A 17,711-nucleotide genomic window follows, 5' to 3' on the forward strand; every position below is an offset into this window, starting at 1 on the left:
ACCTGAGTTCAAAGCCTACCTCATATATTTATAGGCTGTGACACTCTGAGGCAAGTTGATTAACTTCTGTCTGCCTGTTTCCTCATCAGTAAAATGGAGGTGGCACAGTGGATAGAGTACCAGGCCTGGAGTCAAGAGGACTCTTCTTCCTCAGTTCAAATCTGACCTCAGACACTTCCTAGCTTTGTGACCTAGGCAAGTCATTTAACCCTATTTGCCTCAATATTTTCATCTGTAAAATGAGATGGAGAAGGAAACGACAAACCACTCCAAAGAAAACGCCAAAATGGGGTTTTCAGAGAGTCAAAACATGAATGAAATGACGTTCAGTTCAGTTTGGTTGTTCAAACCAAAAGGGAGGTGGTAATAGTACTTACATCCCAGGGTTATTGTCAGGATCAAATGAGGTGTTTATGAAGCACCTTGCAAATCTTGAAAGCACTAAAAAAATCTTACCTATAATAATAATGATAATGTAACGATAGTTAACAATAAGTACCCCATGTTTGTATCATATAGTTTAGATCAAGCTTTAAAACAGCTCCCTTTCAAATATGATTATAGTTTCCTTTTCAAAGTCCCCTTGATGTTTCTTCTTTGTATGGAGGTGACTCAAGGTTCTTGAACGCTATACTATCAGAGCACAAGCTTTGAGAAGTACTATCAATTGGTCAACATTTATTAAGTACCTGCAATGTGCCAGGGACTGTGCTAAGCATTGGGGATACAAAAAGAAGCAAAAGGAGCTTTATGGTCTTAGTGGGTGATACACCATGCAGACATATACATACAAAAGATGCTATACAAGATAAACAGGAAATAAGTAATAGAAGGAAGGCACTTTCCACAATTAAGAAGGGTTTGGGGAAGGTTTCTTCTAGAAGGGAGGACTTCAGTTGGGATTTAAAGGAAGCCAGGGGACGTAGGTCGTCAGAGCAGAGGAGGGAAAGCATTTCAGGCTTGAGCGACAGCCAGAGGAAATGTCTGGAGCCAAAAGATAGAGTGCTCAGGAGGCCAGTGTCCTTGCATCAAAGAATACATGTCAAGGAGTGGAGCATGAGAAGACTAGAAAGAGGGGGCCAGGTTATGAAGGGCTTTGAGTGCTAAATAGAGCATTTATATTTGATCCTGGAGGTAATAGTGAACCATTGTAGTTAACTGAATAGGAGGAGTGACATGATCAGACTTGGGCTTTAGGAAAATCACTTTAGTGACTGAATGAAGAATAGATTGGAATGCAGAGACTTGAGGCAGGCAGACCTGCCAGCCGGTTATTGCAATAATCCAGGCATGAAGTAATGGGGGCCCATACCATAGTGATGGCAGCATCAGGGGAGAGAATTTTGCAAGAGATGATGCAAAGGAGAGATCAAAAATCAATGACAGCAGATTGGATAGGGGTTGAGAGATAGTGAGGAATCCAGGGAGACTCCTAGATTGTAAGCTTGAGAGACTGGGAGGATGGATGGTATTGTCTTCTAAAGTAATAGGGAAAGTAGGAGGGTAGGGAAGATTTAGGGGGAGAGATAATGAGTTCTGTTTTTGATGTAGTGGGTTTAAGGGATCTACTGAACATCCACTTCAAGATCTCTGAAAGGCAGTAGGAGATAAAAAAATTGAAGGTCAGCAGAGAGATTGGGGCAGACAAGATAGATATGAGAATCAATAACATGGAAATTAAATCCATGTGAGCTGATGAGATCACCAAGTGAGGTAGTATAGAGGGAGAAAGAGAAGGCCCAGGACAAAACCCTGAGGGACACCTAGAGTTAGAGGATGTGTCCTGGAAGGGACTCCATCAAAAGAGACAGAGGAGAAAAACCAAGGAAGTATTAAGGAGGAAAGAGAGATCAACAGGTGTCATAGGCTGAAGAAAGTTCAAGGAAAATGAGGATTGAAAAAAATTCATTGGATTTGGCAACTAAGAGTAACTATGGAGAGAACAGTTTTAGTAGAACAGTAAAATCTGAAGCCAGATTGTAAGAGGGTAGGATGAAAGTGAGGAGAAAAAATGTAGGCACTATCCAGTTCTTTAGTAGTTTCATTAGTATGGCCCTGAAAAAGCCTCTGTTTCTTTCTGTAGAATATGAAGCAAGATTCTTTTTTTTCATATTAAATTATTTTATTTGTTTTCAGTGTTCTACAATCACTTCCACATAACTTAGATTGTTTTTTCCCCTCTCTTCCCCTCCTTTCTCCCTCCCTGAGACGGCATACAGTTTTATATTGGTTCTGCACACACATTCCTATTAAATACATTTTCACCTTAGTCATGTATAAAATAATTAAAATGAATGGGAGATATCATAAAACAAAACAAAATGTAATACAAAAGAAAATGGTCTGCTTCATTCTGCAATCAAATTCCATAATTCTTCCTTTGGATGTGGAAGGCATTTTTGCCTCAAGCGTCCACTGGAAATTTTTTAAGTCCTTGCATTGCAATGAAGTACTAAGTCTACCAGAGAAATTCCTCACACACTGTGATTGTTGCTGTGTACAAAGTTCTCCTGGTTCTGCTCCTTTCAGCATCAGTTCATGTAAGTCTTTCCAGGCCTCTGAAGTCTTCCTGTTCATCATTTCTTATAGCCAATAGTGTTCCATTACATTCGTATACCACAATTTATTCAGCCATTCCCCAGTTGATGGGCATGCCCTTGATTTCCAGTTTTTGCCACCACAAAGAGAGCTGCTATAAATATTTTTGTACATGTGGGACCCTTTCCCATTTTTATGTTCTCTTTGGGATACAGTCCTAGAAGTGGTATTGTTGGGTCAAAGGGTATGCACATTTTTGTAGCCCTTTGGGTATAGTTCTAAATTGCTCTCCAGAATGGTTGGATCAGCCCACACAGCTCCATCAACGATGAATTAGGGTTCCAACTCTCCCACATCTTCTCCAACATTTATCATATTCCTGTTTTGTCATGTTAGCCAATCTGATAGGTGTGATGTGGTATCTCAGAGTTGTTTTGATTTGCATCTCTCTAATCAATAGTGATTTAGAGCATTTTTCATATGACCATAGATAGCTTTAATTTCTTCCTCTGAAAAATGCCTGTTCATATCTTCTGACCATTTATCAATTGGGGAATGACTTGTGGTCTTGTACATTTGACTCAGTACTCTATATATTTTAGAAATGAGGCATTTATCACAGACACTAGTTGCAAAAGTTCTTTCCTAGTTTTCTGCTTCCTTCCTAATCTTGGTTGCATTGGGTTTGTTTATGCAAAATCTTTTCAGTGTCATCGAAATTATCCATATTGCACTTCATAATGTTTTCTGTCTCTTGTTTAGTCAAAAATTCTCCATAAATCTGATAAATACACTATTCTTTGCTCCACTGATTTGTTTATAGTATCAATCTTTATACCTAGATCATGTACCCATTTGGACTTTATTCTTGTGTACAGTGTCAGGCATTGGTCTATGCCCAGTTTCCACTACACTGTTACCCAGTTTTCTCAGCAAGTTTTTTTCGAACAATGAGTTCTTATCCCAGAAGCTGGTGTCTTTGAGTTTATCACACAGTGGATTGCTATATTCATTGACTATTGTATCTTGAGTACCTAACCTGTTCCACTGATCTACCCCTCTTTCTTTGCCAGTACCAAGTGTTTTTGATGATTGCTGCTTTTTAATACAATTTGAGATCTGGTAGGGCTAGACCACTTTCCCTAGCATTACTTTTCATTAGTTCCCTTGATATTCTGGACCTTTTGTTCTTCCAGATGAATTGTGATATTACTTTTTCTAGCTCTAGAAAATTATCTTATAGTTTGATTGGTATGGCACTGAATAAATAAATTAATTTAGGTAGAATTGTAATTTTTATTATATTGACTTGGCCTACCCATGAGCAACTGATGTTTTTCCACTTACTTAGATCTCACTTTATTTGTGTGAAAAGTGTTTTGTAATTGTATTCATATAGTCCCTGGGTTTGTTTTGGCAGGTAGACTCCCAAATATTTTATAGTGTCTACCCTAGCTTTAAATCGGATTTCTCTTTCTATGTCTTGCTGTTGGGCTTTGTTAGTAATATATAGAAATGCAGAAGATTTATGTGGGTTTATTTTGTAACCTACTACTTTGCCAAAGTTGTTTATTATTTCAGGGAGTTTTTTACTTGATTCTCTGGGATTCTCTAAGCATATCATATCATCTGCAAAGAGTGATAACCTAGTTTCTTCTTTGCCTATTCTAATTCCTTCCATTTCTTTTTCTTCTCTTATTGCTACAGCTAGAATTTCTAGTACCACGTTGAATAATAGTGGTGATAATGGACATTCTTGTTTCACCCCTGATCTTATTGGAAATGCATCTAGCTTATCCCCATTGCATATAATGCTTGCTGAAGGTTTTAGATAGATTCTGCTTATTATTTTATGGAAAGTTCCATTTATTCCTATGCTCTCCAGTACTTTCAATAGGAATGGGTGTTGGCATTTTGTCAAAAGCTTTTTCTGCATCTATTGCGATAATCATGTGGTTTCTGTTAGTTTTGTTGTTGATATGATTAATAATGCTAATAGTTTTCCTAATATTGAACCAGCTCTGCATTCCTAGTATAAATCATAATGTATTATTCCAGCGATAAATTGCTATATTCTTTTTGCTAAAATCTTATTTAAAATTTTTGCATCTATATTCATTAGAGAAATTGGTCTTAATATACATATATATTACATATATACATACATATATACATATATACGTATATATGTATATACACACACGCACATACACACACACCAAGCTCTTCCTGGTTTAGGTATCAGAACCATATTTGTATCATAAAAAGAATTTGGGAGGACACCTTCTTCCCCAATTTTCCCAAATAGTTTATATAGTATTGGAATTAATTGTTCTTTAAATGTTTGATAGAATTCACGTGTAAATCCTTCTGGCCCTCGAGATTTTTTCCTAGCAAGTTGATTGATGGTTTGTTCAATTTCTTTTTCTAAGGTGGGGTTATTTAGATATTTAACTTCCTCTTCTGTTAGTCTGGACAATTTGTATTTTTTAAAATCATCATCCATCTCATTTAGATTGTCATATTTATGGGCATACATTTGGACAAAGTAATTTCTAATTATTGTTTTAATTTCCTCTTCATTGGAGATGAGTTCACCCTTTTCATTTTTGATACTAGTAATTTGGTTTTCTACTTTCATTTTTTTAATCAAATTGACCAAAGGTTTATCAATTTTATTGGTTTTTTTTTTCATAAAACCTACTCTTAGTTTTATTTATTAGTTCAATAGTTTTCTCAGTTTCAATTTTATTAATCTCTCCTTTGGTTTTCAGTATTTCTAATTTGGTATTTACTTGGGAATTTTCAGTTTGTCCTTTTTCTAGATTTTTAGCTGCATGCCCAGTTTATTGATCTCCTCTTTCTCTGTTTTATTCATGTAGGCATTCAAAGATATAAAACTTCCCCTAAGAACTGCTTTTGCAGTATCCCATAAGATTGGTAGGTTGTCTCATTATTTTCATTCTATTGAATGAAGTTGTTGATTGTTTCTATGATTTGTTGTTTAACCCACTCTTTCTTTAGGATTAGATTATTTCATTTTCCAATTAATTTTTGATCTGTCTTTCTGTGGCCTTTTATTACATGTAATTTTATTGCATTATGATCTGAAAAGGATGCATTCTCTATCTCTCCCTTTCTGCACTGGATTGTGAGGTTTTTATGCCTTAGTACGTGGTCAGTTTTCGTATATGTGCCATGTACTGCTGAGAAAAAGGTATATTCCTTTCTGTCCCCATTCAGTTTTCTCCAGAGATCTGTCACATCTACCTTATCCAGAGTTTTATTCACCTCCTTAACTTCTTTCTTGTTTATTTTGAGGTTAGATTTATCAAATTCATAGAGGGGCAGTTTGAGGTCCCCCACTAGTATAGTTTTACTGTCTATTTCTTCTTGTAACTCCCTTGACTTCTCTAAGAATTTGGTTGCTATACCACTTGGAGCATATGTTTAGTAATGATATTACTTTGTTGTCTGTGGTACTTTTTAGTGGTATATAGTTTCCTTCCTTATCTCTTTTGATTAGATCTATTTCTGCTTTTGCTTTGTCTGAGATTAGAATTGCTACCATCAGCTGAAGCACAATATATTCTGCCCCAACCTTTTACCTTTACCCTGTGTGTATCCCCCCATTTCAAATGTGTTTCTTGTAAACAACATATTGTTGGATTATGATTTTTAATCCATTTTGCTGTCTCCATTTTATGGGAGAGTTCATCCCATTCACATGCATAGTTATGATTACTATCTGTGTCTTTCTCTCTGCCCTCTTTTCCCCCACTTGTGCTTTTGTTTCTCCCTTCTCCACAATAGAGTTTTCATTTTTGACCACCACCTCCCTCAGTTTTCTCTTCCTTCTTTCAGTCCCCCTCCCTTTTACTCCCCTTTACCTTTACTACTTCTTCCCTCGCTTTTAGCCTCCCCTCCCTTTCCCCTTTTCCCTCCTACTGCCTATAGAGCTAGTTAGGTTTCTATACTTAACTGTTTATTGTTCCCTCCTTGAACCAAATCAGATGAGAGTAACTGTCAAATAATGCTCATCTCCCTCCCCTCTTTCCCTGTACTGTAATATAGTTTTGTGCCTCTTCCTCTGATGTTATTTACCATTTTCTGCCTTCTCCTTTTCATATCTTCTATTACAGTCCCTTTGTACCCTTAAATCACATTTTTATCATCACATCATTTACTTTGTACCCTCTCCCTCTATAGCTTTTTTTTATGTATTATGATAAATATACAATTCTCAAGAGTAACAAGTATCATCTTCCCTTATAGGGATGTAAACAGTATGCCCATATTGAATAACAAGTTCGTTTTTTCCCCTGTTTACCTTTTTATACCTCGCTTGAGACTTGTGTTTGAAGATCGAATTTTCTATTGAGCTCTGGCCTTTTCATCAGGAAGGTCTGGAAATCCCTTATTTCATTGAATGTCCATCTCCTTGCCTGAAATATTATGCTCAACTTTACTGGGTAATTAATCCTTGGTTGTAGCCCCAGCTCCTTTCCTTTACAGAATATAGTTTTCCAATTCCTTCAATCTTTTAATGTAGAAGCTGCAAAGTCCTGTGTGATTGTGACTGTAGTTCTTCCATATTTGAATGGTTTCTTTCTGGCTGCCTATAGTATTTTCTGCTTTACTTGATAGTTCTGGAATTTGGCAACAATATTCCTTGGTGTTTTTAGTTTGGGATGCCTTTTGGGAGGTGAGCAGTGGATTCTTTCGATGACTATTTTGCCCTCTGGATCTAGAACTTCTGGGCAGTTTTCCTTGAGGATTTCTTGGAAAATATTGTCCAAGTTCTTTTTTTCATCATGGCTTTCTGGTAGGCCAATAATACTTATATTTTTTCTCCTGTATCTATTTTCCAGGTCAGTTGCTTTTCCAGTTAGATAGTTTACATTTTTTTCTATTCATTCTTTAGATTCTGTTTTACTGATTCTTGATGAGTCATTGACTTTTACTTGCCCAATTCTAATTTTTATTAAATTGTTTTCTTTTTTTTCTTTTTATTTATTTTTAAATTTTTCATTTTTAGCACAGTTCATATCACATAAAAGAATTCCAACTTTTGGTCAGGTGATACTTCTTTTAAAGCATTTACAATACAGACCACAAACGAATTTTTTTTTAACATTAGCCAGCTGAGACGCAAATAATAACTATGTATGCTAACTTCATAAGCCCTTGACCCATTTGTCTCCACACTGTTACTAAGAATTAAAAGACCTAACTTATTGTTGTTGGTCTAAAGTCCTAAACCTAATAGCTTAATTTTAGACTTAACTTAATAGATCTGGTATTAAGCTTACAAACTTTTTGACTATAGAAAATTGCCACTAAGAGTAGGGACATTGCAGGGAAACAATATCTCCCCAACTTCATGTCATTTCCAGGTAGGAGTGGATTGTCAGGTTGCATTCAGTCAGGCTTAAAGACTACCAGGTCAGTGGGGAAATTGAATCAGGAGAATCCTACCTCAGCCCAGGCTGAACAGCCGCTCTTCCACCCTTTCCATGAGATCACCTTTTTCCATTCATACCAGCATCTCACAGGCTTGCTGGCATTATGGATTGGAGGCTCAGACTGCCTTTCTTGCTATCCATATCCGGAGTTAGACTCAGAAGAACAGTCAGGAAATAGTCCCATAGCATCTTAAAATAGCAAGTTCCAATAACTAGGTTTCAGATATGCCTATAATTTCACATTGGCTGAGGAACATCTTTTGAGGCAAGTCTTAAGTGGCTTACATGCCTACATGTTCTAGTTCCTGCTTAAATAACAATCATAAAAGCAAATTTACCATTAAAACTTAACTTTTCCATCAATGCCAAATTTTACCTGAAGGTACCTGCCTCTAGGAAACTTTGATTAAAATTCTTTTCCCAAACTAAAGATGTCTCTGATTTAGTCTCAGTAATTAATTCAGGTAATTATTTTAATAGCAGTTGCTTTTACATCACTTTGTAACCTGTCCCATTTTTCTCCCCATCTCTCCCCTTCCCCCATGCTCTAATACCTTGCATTTTGATTACCCCTTCCCTCAGTGAGCCCTCCTTTCTATCATACCCCACCCTTCCCTTATCCCCATCTTCTCTCTTTTCTTGTAGGGTAAGATAAATTTCTATACCCCATTACCTGTGTTTCTTATTTCCCAGTTGTATGCAATAATAATTCTCAACATTAGTTTCTAATACTTTGAATTCCACCTTCTCAACCTCCCTCCCTTCCTATCCATCCTCACTGAGAAGGCAAGCAATTCAGTACAGGTTATATATGTGTCGTTTTGCAAAAGACTTCCATAATAATCATGTTATGTAATACTAACTATATTACCCTCTATCCTACTCTATCCCCCCTTATTTTTTTATTCCCTCATTTGACCTTGTTCCTTCCCAAAAGTGTTTATTTCTAGTTATTCCCTTCTCCCATTTGCCTTTCCTTCTATCATTCCCCTCACCCCACTTGTCCCCTTTCCTCTTCTCCCCTACTTTCCTGTAGTGTAAGATAGATTTTCATATAAAATTTAGTGAGCATGTTATTCCATCCTTAAGCCATATGTGGAGAGAGTAGCTTCACTTTTTACCTCTCCCCTTCTCCCTTTCCTCCTGAATTTAACAAGATTTTTCTTTATCTCTTTTATGAGTTATATAACCTGCTCCATTCCATTTCTCCCTTTCTCCTTCCAGAATTTTTCTCCCTCACACCTTAATTTTTATTTTTACTTTTTGTGGATATCATCTCTTCTGATTCAACACAGCCTGTACTGTGTGTGTGTATGTACAAACCCTCCACCTACCCAAATACTGAGAAAAGTCTCGAGTTATAAGTATTTTCTTTCCATGTAGGAATGTAAACAGTTCAGCTTTAGAAAGTCTTATGATTTCTCTTTTCTGTTTACCTTTTCATGCTTCTCTTGATTCTTGTGTTTTTGAAAGTCAAATTTTCTATACAGTTCCAGTGTTTTCATCATGAATGCTTGAAAGTCCTCTATATCATTGAATAACCATTTATTCCCTTGAAGTATTATACTCAGTTTTGCTGGGTAGGTGATTCTTGGTTTTAATCCCAGTTCCTTTGACTTCTGGAATATCCTATTCCAAACCCTTCGATCCCTTAATGTTGAAGCTGCCAGATCCTGTGTTACCCTGATTGTATTTCCACAATACTCAAATTGTTTCTTTCTAGCTGCTTGCAGTGTTTTCTCCTTGACCTGGGAACTCTGAAATTTGGCCACAATATTCCTAGGAGTTTCTCTCTTCAGGTCTCTTTCAGGAGGTGATCTGTGGATTCTTTCAACATTTATTTTGCCCTCTGATTCCAGAATATCAGGACAATTTTCCTTGATAATTTCATGGAAGATAATGTCTAGGCTCTTTTTTTGATCATGGCTTTCAAGTAGTCCCATAATTTTTAAATTGTCTCTCCTGGATCTGTTTTCCAGGTCAGTTGTTTTTCCAGTGAGATATTTCACATTATCTTCTATTTTTTCAAACGTTTGGTTTTGTTTTTCTACTGCTTGGTTTATCTCATAGTCATTCATTTCCCTGAACTCAATTTTCTCTTTCAAAGAACTATTTTGCTCATTGAGCTTTTGAACCTTCTCCTCCATTTGACTAATTCTGCTTTTTAATGCCTCCTTCTCCTCATTGGCCTTTTGGACCTCTTTTTCCAATGGAGTTAGCCTCTTTTTAAAGGTGTTATTTTCCTCAGCATTTTTTTAGTTCTCCTTTATCAAGTTGCTAACTCGCTTTTCAAGTTTTTCCATTGCCTGAGCCCAGTTGAAGTTTACTTTGAAGTCCCTGAAGGCAGGAGTCTTAACTTCCTGTGACAGTAAGCCTTGTTCTTCCTCATCTGAAACGATGGAAGGAAACACCTGTTCACCAAGAAAGTAACCTTCTGTGGTCTTATTTTTTTCCCCTTTTTGGGGCATTTTCCCAGTCAGTTATTTGACTTCTGAATTTTTTTTTTTTAACTTTTAACATTCATTTTCACAAAATTTTGGGTTACAAATTTTCTCCCCTTTTATCCCCTCCCCCCCCAAACACCAAGCATTCTAATTGCCCCTATGACCAATCTGCTCTCTCTTCTATCATCCCTCTCTGCCCTTGTCTCCATCTTCTCTTTTGTCCTGTAGGGCCAGATAGCTTTCTGTACCCCTTTACCTGTACTTCTTATTTCCTAGTGGCAAGAACATTACTCGACAGTTGATCCTAACACTTTGAGTTCCAACCTCCCCACCTCCCTCCCTTTCCACCCCTTCTCCCCGGAAGGCAAGCAACTCAACATAGGCCAAATCTGTGCAGTTTTGCAAATGACCTCCACAATAGTTGTGTTGTATAGGACTAACTATATTTCCCTCCATCCTATCCTGTCCCCCATTACTTCTATTCTCTTATGATCCTCTCCCTCCCCATGAGTGTCGACCTCAAATTGCACTCTCCTCTCCATGCCCTCCCTTCTATCATCCCCCCCACCCTGCTTATCCCCTTATCCCCTACTTTCCTGTATTGTAAGATAGGTTTTCATACCAAAATGAGTGTGCATTTTATTCTTTCCTTTAGTGGAATGTGATGAGAGTAGACTTCATGTTTTTCTCTCACCTCCCCTCTTTATCCCTCCACTAATGAGTCTTTTGCTTGCCTCTTTTATGAGAGATAATTTGCCCCATTCAATTTCTCCCTTTCTCCTCCCAATATCTTTCTCTCTCACTGCTTGATTTCATTTTTTTTTTAAGATATGATCCCATCCTCTTCAATTCACTCTGTGCACTCTGTCTCTATGTATGTGTGCGTGTGTGCATGTGTGTGTGTGTAATCCCACCCAGTACCCAGATACTGAAATGTTTCAAGAGTTACAAATATTGTCTTTCCATGTAGGAATGTAAACAGTTCAACTTTAATAAGTCCCTTATGACTTCTCCTTGCTGTTCACCTTTTCATGGTTCTCTTCATTTTTGTGTTTGGAAGTCAAATTTTCTTTTCAGCTCTGGTCTTTTCATCAAGAATACTTGAAAATCCTCTATTTCATTGAAAGACTAATTTTTCCCCTGAAGTATTATACTCAGTTTTGCTAGGTAGGTGATTCTTGGTTTTAGTCCTAGTTCCTTTGACTTCTGGAATATCCTATTCCAGGCCCTTCAATCCCTTAATGTAGAAGCTGCTAGATCTTGTGTTATCCTGATTGTATTTCCACAATACTTGAATTGTTTCTTTCTAGCTGCTTGCAATATTTTCTCCTTGACCTGGGAACTCTGGAATTTGGCCACAATGTTCCTAGGAGTTTCTCTTTTTGGATCTCTTTCAGGTGGTGTTCTGTGGATTCCTTGAATTGCCCTCTGGTTCTAGAATCTCAGGGCAGTTTTCCTTGATAATTTCATGAAAGATGATGTCTAGGCTCTTCTTTTGATCATGGCTTTCAGGTAGTCCCATAATTTTTAAATTGTCTCTCCTGGATCTATTTTCCAGGTCAGTTGTTTTTCCAATGAGATATTTCACATTATCTTCCATTTTTCCATTCTTCTGGCTTTGTTCTGTGATTTCTTGCTTTCTCATAAAGTCCTTAGCCTCCATCTGTGCCATTTTAATTTTGAAAGAACTATTTTCTTCAGTGAGCTTTTGAATCTCCTTTTCCATTTGGCTAATTCTGCTTTTGAAAGCATTCTTCTCCTCATTGGCTTTTTGAACCTCTTTTGCCAATTGAGTTAGGCTAGTTTTCAAGGTGTTATTTTCTTCAACATTTTTTTGGGTCTCCTTTAGCAGGGAGCTGATCTGCTGTTCATGCTTTGACTTCATGTCTCATTTCTCTTCCCAGCTTTTCCTCCACCTCTCTAACTTGATTTTCAAAATTCTTTTTGAGCTCTTCCATGGCCTGAGCCCATTGGGTGGGCTGGGACACAGAAGCCTTGATTTCTGTGTCTTTGCCTGATGGTAAGCATTGTTCTTCCTCATCAGAAAGGAAGGGAGGAAATGCCTGTTCACCAAGAAAGTAACCTTCTATAGTCTTATTTCTTTTCCCTTTTCTGGGCATTTTCCCAGCCAGTGACTTGACCTCTGAATATTCTCCTCCCAGCTAGCGTTTGGGGTCTGAGATTCAAATGCTGCTTCCAGCCTCAGGGCTTTGGGCGGGGGCAGGGCTGCTATTCAGTGTGAGATTAAGTTCAGATGCTCAGGTCTGGGCAGGGCCGCCTCTCAGGCTCAGTTCCCTCAGGGAGTTTATGCACAGACCTTCAACAATGGATCCAGGCTCCTGCCTGCTTGGGGAGCCCCGGTCTGCCGCCGCCCCTCAGCCTCTGTCTCCCAAGGGGGCCTGAGCCATGGGGGCACCCCACTCCCCTCTCGACCCGCCAAAGAGACTCTCACCGACCCCCGTCACCTGTGGGTGGAGGGACTTGTGCGGCCGCTGGAGATCCCGTCCCCGAAGCCCGCTCAGATCTTTTCCTCTCGGTGCCGCAGCTGCACCAGGGCTGTACTCAGCTCCCAGTCCCAGTGCCCAGTCCGCAGCGTGAAGGACCTTTTGCGAGAGGTCTGCAGGTCTCTCCGGAACAGAAATCTCCCTCGCGCCAATGTTCTGTGGCCTCCGGGTGCAGAATTCACCGTGAGTTACTTCTTTGTAGTTGTTCCATGGGTTGTGGGTTCGGAGCTATGTATATGTGCGACTTTCTACTCCGCCATCTTGGCTCCGCTCCCCGACTTCTGAATTCTTTGTCAAGAGATTTGACTCAGCTGCTGGGTTCCCCTGGGCTTTGGGTGGGGGTGGGGCCATCACTTATGGCAGGGTTGAGGATTAGATCAGCTGCTCCCTCCTGCCAGAGGCTTTAAGGTTGACTGCCTTCACAATGGAACCAGGTTGCTTCCAGTCCACCGTAGCTGCCTGCATTCTGTTGCCGCTGCCTCTGCTGTCTCCTGGGTCTATTGCTGGAGGAACCCCTTCCCCTCTCACCCTGCTAGGAAAGCTCTCCCACACTAACCTTTGAAGCTTTCTTTGCGGCTTGTGGGTTGAGGTATCTGGGTCCCTCCCTGTTGGGGATTCTGCCCTGGAGGCCTGTTCCAGTCCTGTTCCTTCCCATGCTACGTGGCCAGGGCTGGGCTCCTCTCCACTCAGTGTCCCATGAGATAGACCTTTCCTGTCGGCCTTCCAGGTTACCTTTGGCTGGAAACCTCTTTTGCTCTGTTGTTCTATGACTTTTGCTGCTGTCGACTTTGTTGAGAGTCATTTTTACAGGTATTTTGTGGGCTGTGGGGGAAGCACTAGAGTATATTCATCTTTCTATTCCACCATCTTGGCTCCACCTCCTAAATTGTTTTCTTCAGTTAACTTTTGCATCTACTTTTCCATCTGTCCAGTTGTTCCTTTTAAGGAATTATTTTCTCCAGTTAGTTTTTGTACTTTCTTTTCTATATGTCCAATTTTCCCAGTTAGGTTTTGTGCTTCCTTTTCCATTTGTCCAATTTTCCTTTTTTCAGGAGCTATTCTCTTCAGTGAATTCTTTTTTCATATTTTTAAAATCATTAGCCAGTTTTTCTTCTATTTCTCTAATTGGGCATTTAAAATTCTTCTTCAGCTCTTCCAAGAGTGCTCTTTGTGGTGCGACCAATTCATATTCTATTCTGAAATTTCAGATGGGAGTAAAATCTCAATGCTGACCTCTTTGGTATTCATATTTTGGTCCTTGTCCCCATATTAAGATTCTATGGTCTTTTCTTTTCTCCTTTGCTTCTTACTCATGATGATCCCCCCTTTCTGTCTTTTAAAGTAGATCTTTGCTTCTAGGGCACAAGGGGCTCTGTCTCACAGTTCTTGTGACTTGAACTTGAGGCTTTGTGTATTGTGGCCTTCTTTCAGCCAGAAGCTAAAATGCTTCAGTTTACCTGGTGCTGAACTGGCTGGTGTAAAAAAGCAGAGACCAGGTGACGTCTTTCTGGGTTTCCCCAGAGTTGTCCTGGAGCTAGCTGTGTTAAGGGTGGGTGGTCTGGCTACAGCAGGTCTCTTCTGCTGAGCTAGAACATAGGCAAGCTCTGCGGTTGGTGATGCCATCTGCGCTATTTTCTTCCTGATTTCCCTGGGGTGCTGAGGCACTCCTGGGGTCCTGGTGTTGGCAGTTGCAGGGCTCCACCCCCCTGGGGCTCAGAATCTCCTTCCAGTTTGCTGAGGTGGGGCTATCTGGGACAGCTCCGGTCCCGCACTGGTCCCCTTCAGCCACAGCAAGAGGGACCCTCCTCGTCAATTTTTCTAGTGTCACGTGCTAAGAGACTGTTTAGACCTTCAGCTCATTCCACTGTTCTAGGATTTTCTGAGGAAATATTTTATGAGTCTTTCAAGGTCAACAAGGAGAGAGGGAGAACATTTATCGATCACTCTGCTATCTTGACTCCTGGAAGTTTAGGTAGATGACTTACAGACATTTAATCTGTGGGCAGATAGTTTCAGGAGCAGCTGCTGCAAATACCTGGGACTCAGCAGCTCTCATCTGCTGGGTTCTGCTAGACTCCTATCCTGGGCTGTTATGCTCGAGATTCTACAGTGCAGCAGCTGCCTCAGACTGCTTGGGGCTTCCTGCTCAGCCCTGCAGTGGTGGGGGCATGCTGGGACTGCCTGTGTGCAGTGTGCTTTGTGCTCCTCTAGCCTCACAGAATGGATCCTTCTCGTTGACCTTCCAGTCTGTTCTGGACTGTGATTCTGCCACAGTCTGTCTCCTGTTGGATTCTGCCCCTCCAAAATCCAGTCAGATCCTCCTTTTAGAGGTATTTGATGGAGTTTGTCTAAGAGCTTAGGTGAGTAGTTGTTCTCACTCCACCATCTTGTCTCTGCCCCCCTGAAGCAAGATTCTTAAGGGAGAAGCAACCATGGAAGATTTAGGGAGAACTGAAGAATTTTGGAAGAGCCTGTATGGAGAATCAGTGAGTTGATAAGGGAAGTATATAGTTGGATTGCCTAGCATCACTGACAACCTAGTTGAGGTTGTATAACATAAATTTGTAGTAGATCTACATGATTTTCTCCATCTTTGTTCCTCATCAGTGTGGAAATGAAGACTCCAGGGTTGGGAAAAATCTAAAGTTGAGACTTGGACAGTGTTGTGGTAAGGGGCCCAGGGACTCGGGAGAGGACAGTACAGAGTTGAATTAATTCACCAAAGAGTCAAGATGAGAAAGAAGACACAGTGGCTAGTACATGGGGAAGATGGTTTGGGAGAGAATTGAGAGCTCAAGGGATTGGAGGTGAAATGTACATCAAGAGTAGTGTTTAGTAAGGGAAGGCAGAGGGAGAAGTAAAAAGTCAATAGATTATTGTCAGATAAGGGAATTTGGAGATTTTGGACCTAGAAATGGTACACTTGTGGGTCATAGCAAGATCAAAGGTGTGACCATCTGTGTGTGTAGCTGAGAGGGGGTGGAGGAGCAGCTTGTTGAGGAACTGAAACCAGAAAGGATTCTGATACAGCAAGGCATATGCTGTATTATAAACCTGTAATCTGGGACCTGGCCTAGAGAAACAGAATGGTTCATCCCCAGATGCTAATCCCACTAGAAGCTTCACATATTTGACCATGACATCTCATTAAACAAGAGTTTCTAAGGCAGTCAGGATCTGTGATTTGTATAAGGAATACACACGATAATAAAATAATTAAAGACTAGTAAGTGTTCTTGCATTCTGTTTTCATGAAGAATTTGATCTTTTTTTGGCAGCATAATTTGACATTTTTCTGCAGCCTTTGAGTCAATTGACAGTGGGGATAGGGCAGTGGAAATTAGCTTCCCCAAATTGCAGACTTCATAGAATCATAAAATAGAAAGGAATCTTAAGTATAATGCTGCTCACCCTACCTCACCTCATTTAAGAATAATACCAGTAATGAGAGGCTTCTGTTGGGCGTAGGGAGAGTCATAAAGAAGTGACAGAGATGTTGGGGTTTGTGTGTGTGTGTGTGTGTGTCTGTGTGTCTGTGTGTGTGTGTGTGTGTGTGTGTGTGTCTTTTAATGAGCATCAATTAAAAATGAAAAAGAAAGAAAACTAAAGGAAAGAAATACCTATAAAATTTTGATAAACATCTTAACAGTTCTGTTGCTGGAAAAAACCTTTTTTTAAGAAAAGCACAATGATAACAAACTACATTCTAGAGGAGCAGAAAAACTCTTGGAGTATAATGAGGAATCCTACAACTCCCCTGCAACAAGTGAAAGGAATATTAAGAGAAGCTCCATTTTATCTTTAAGGGTTTTGCCTATACATCAAGGAAAGAGTAATGATGCCTTGATGTTTTATCACAACTTGGGACTGTTCCAGATGGGTCCTATTCTGCAGATACAGAGAAACACAAAATGTGTCCTCTTTTCCCCTCTATACTCTAACTTGGTGATCTCATTGCATAACATGGTTGTTATCATCTCTGTACATGATTCCCTGGTCTCTGAGCTCCAAGCCTCCATCATCCACTGCCATTTCAACACCTTCACATAAATGTTCCAGCATTTCAAACTCATTGTGTTCGAAATAGAACTCATTATCTTTCCCCAGAAACCATCCTCTTTTCCAAACTTCTATTGCCATTGAGGACAGTATCATCCTCTTATCACCCAGGCTCACTGCCTCAGCAACATCTTTGGCTCTTCACGCTCACTCTCACTATAGTCTGTTGTGAAATTTTGTCATTTCTGCCTTTATAACATCTTACATGTCACCCCATCTCCATTCTCACAGTCACTTCCTTCACTCAAGCCCTCATCACCTCTTGCCTGGACTATTGTAATTGCTTCCTAATTGGTCTTCCTTCTAATACATCTTCTCTCAGCTTCCAGAGAGACTTTTTTTTCTAAAGTGTGGGTCTGACCATGGCATCTCTCCTGTTTTGTAAATTCTTGTGGCTTTCAGCATTAATAGAGCACCTACTATGTGCCTGCCCCTGTTTGGCATTTAAAGCTCTTCCTAGCATGCCCCCTCCTTATATTTTATTCCCTTCTGCACATCTACACTGGCCAACTTGGTATTCTTTGCACGTGACCCTCCATCTCCCACCTCTTGTCTTCATAGTCACTTCCCCCCATCCCCCCTCCACTTGGAATGTTCTCCTCCTTACTTATACTTTGCCTCCTAGTTTTCCTCCCTCCCTTCAAGCCTCAGCTCCAACCCTACCTCTCTGCAGGAGGCCTTTCCCTCTGAGATTACCTTCT

General features: G+C 39.8%; 1 protein-coding gene across 6 annotated transcripts in view; it reads left to right on the top strand.

Moving 5' to 3' along the window:
* Positions 1-17,711, top strand: part of CCDC14 (coiled-coil domain containing 14) — a 56,311-nt gene that overhangs the window by 26,952 nt on the left and 11,648 nt on the right. The window lies entirely within an intron of this gene.

This window comes from Notamacropus eugenii, chromosome 5, assembly GCF_028372415.1.
Source record: "Notamacropus eugenii isolate mMacEug1 chromosome 5, mMacEug1.pri_v2, whole genome shotgun sequence".
In the NCBI taxonomy this organism is placed as follows: Eukaryota; Metazoa; Chordata; class Mammalia; order Diprotodontia; family Macropodidae; genus Notamacropus; species Notamacropus eugenii.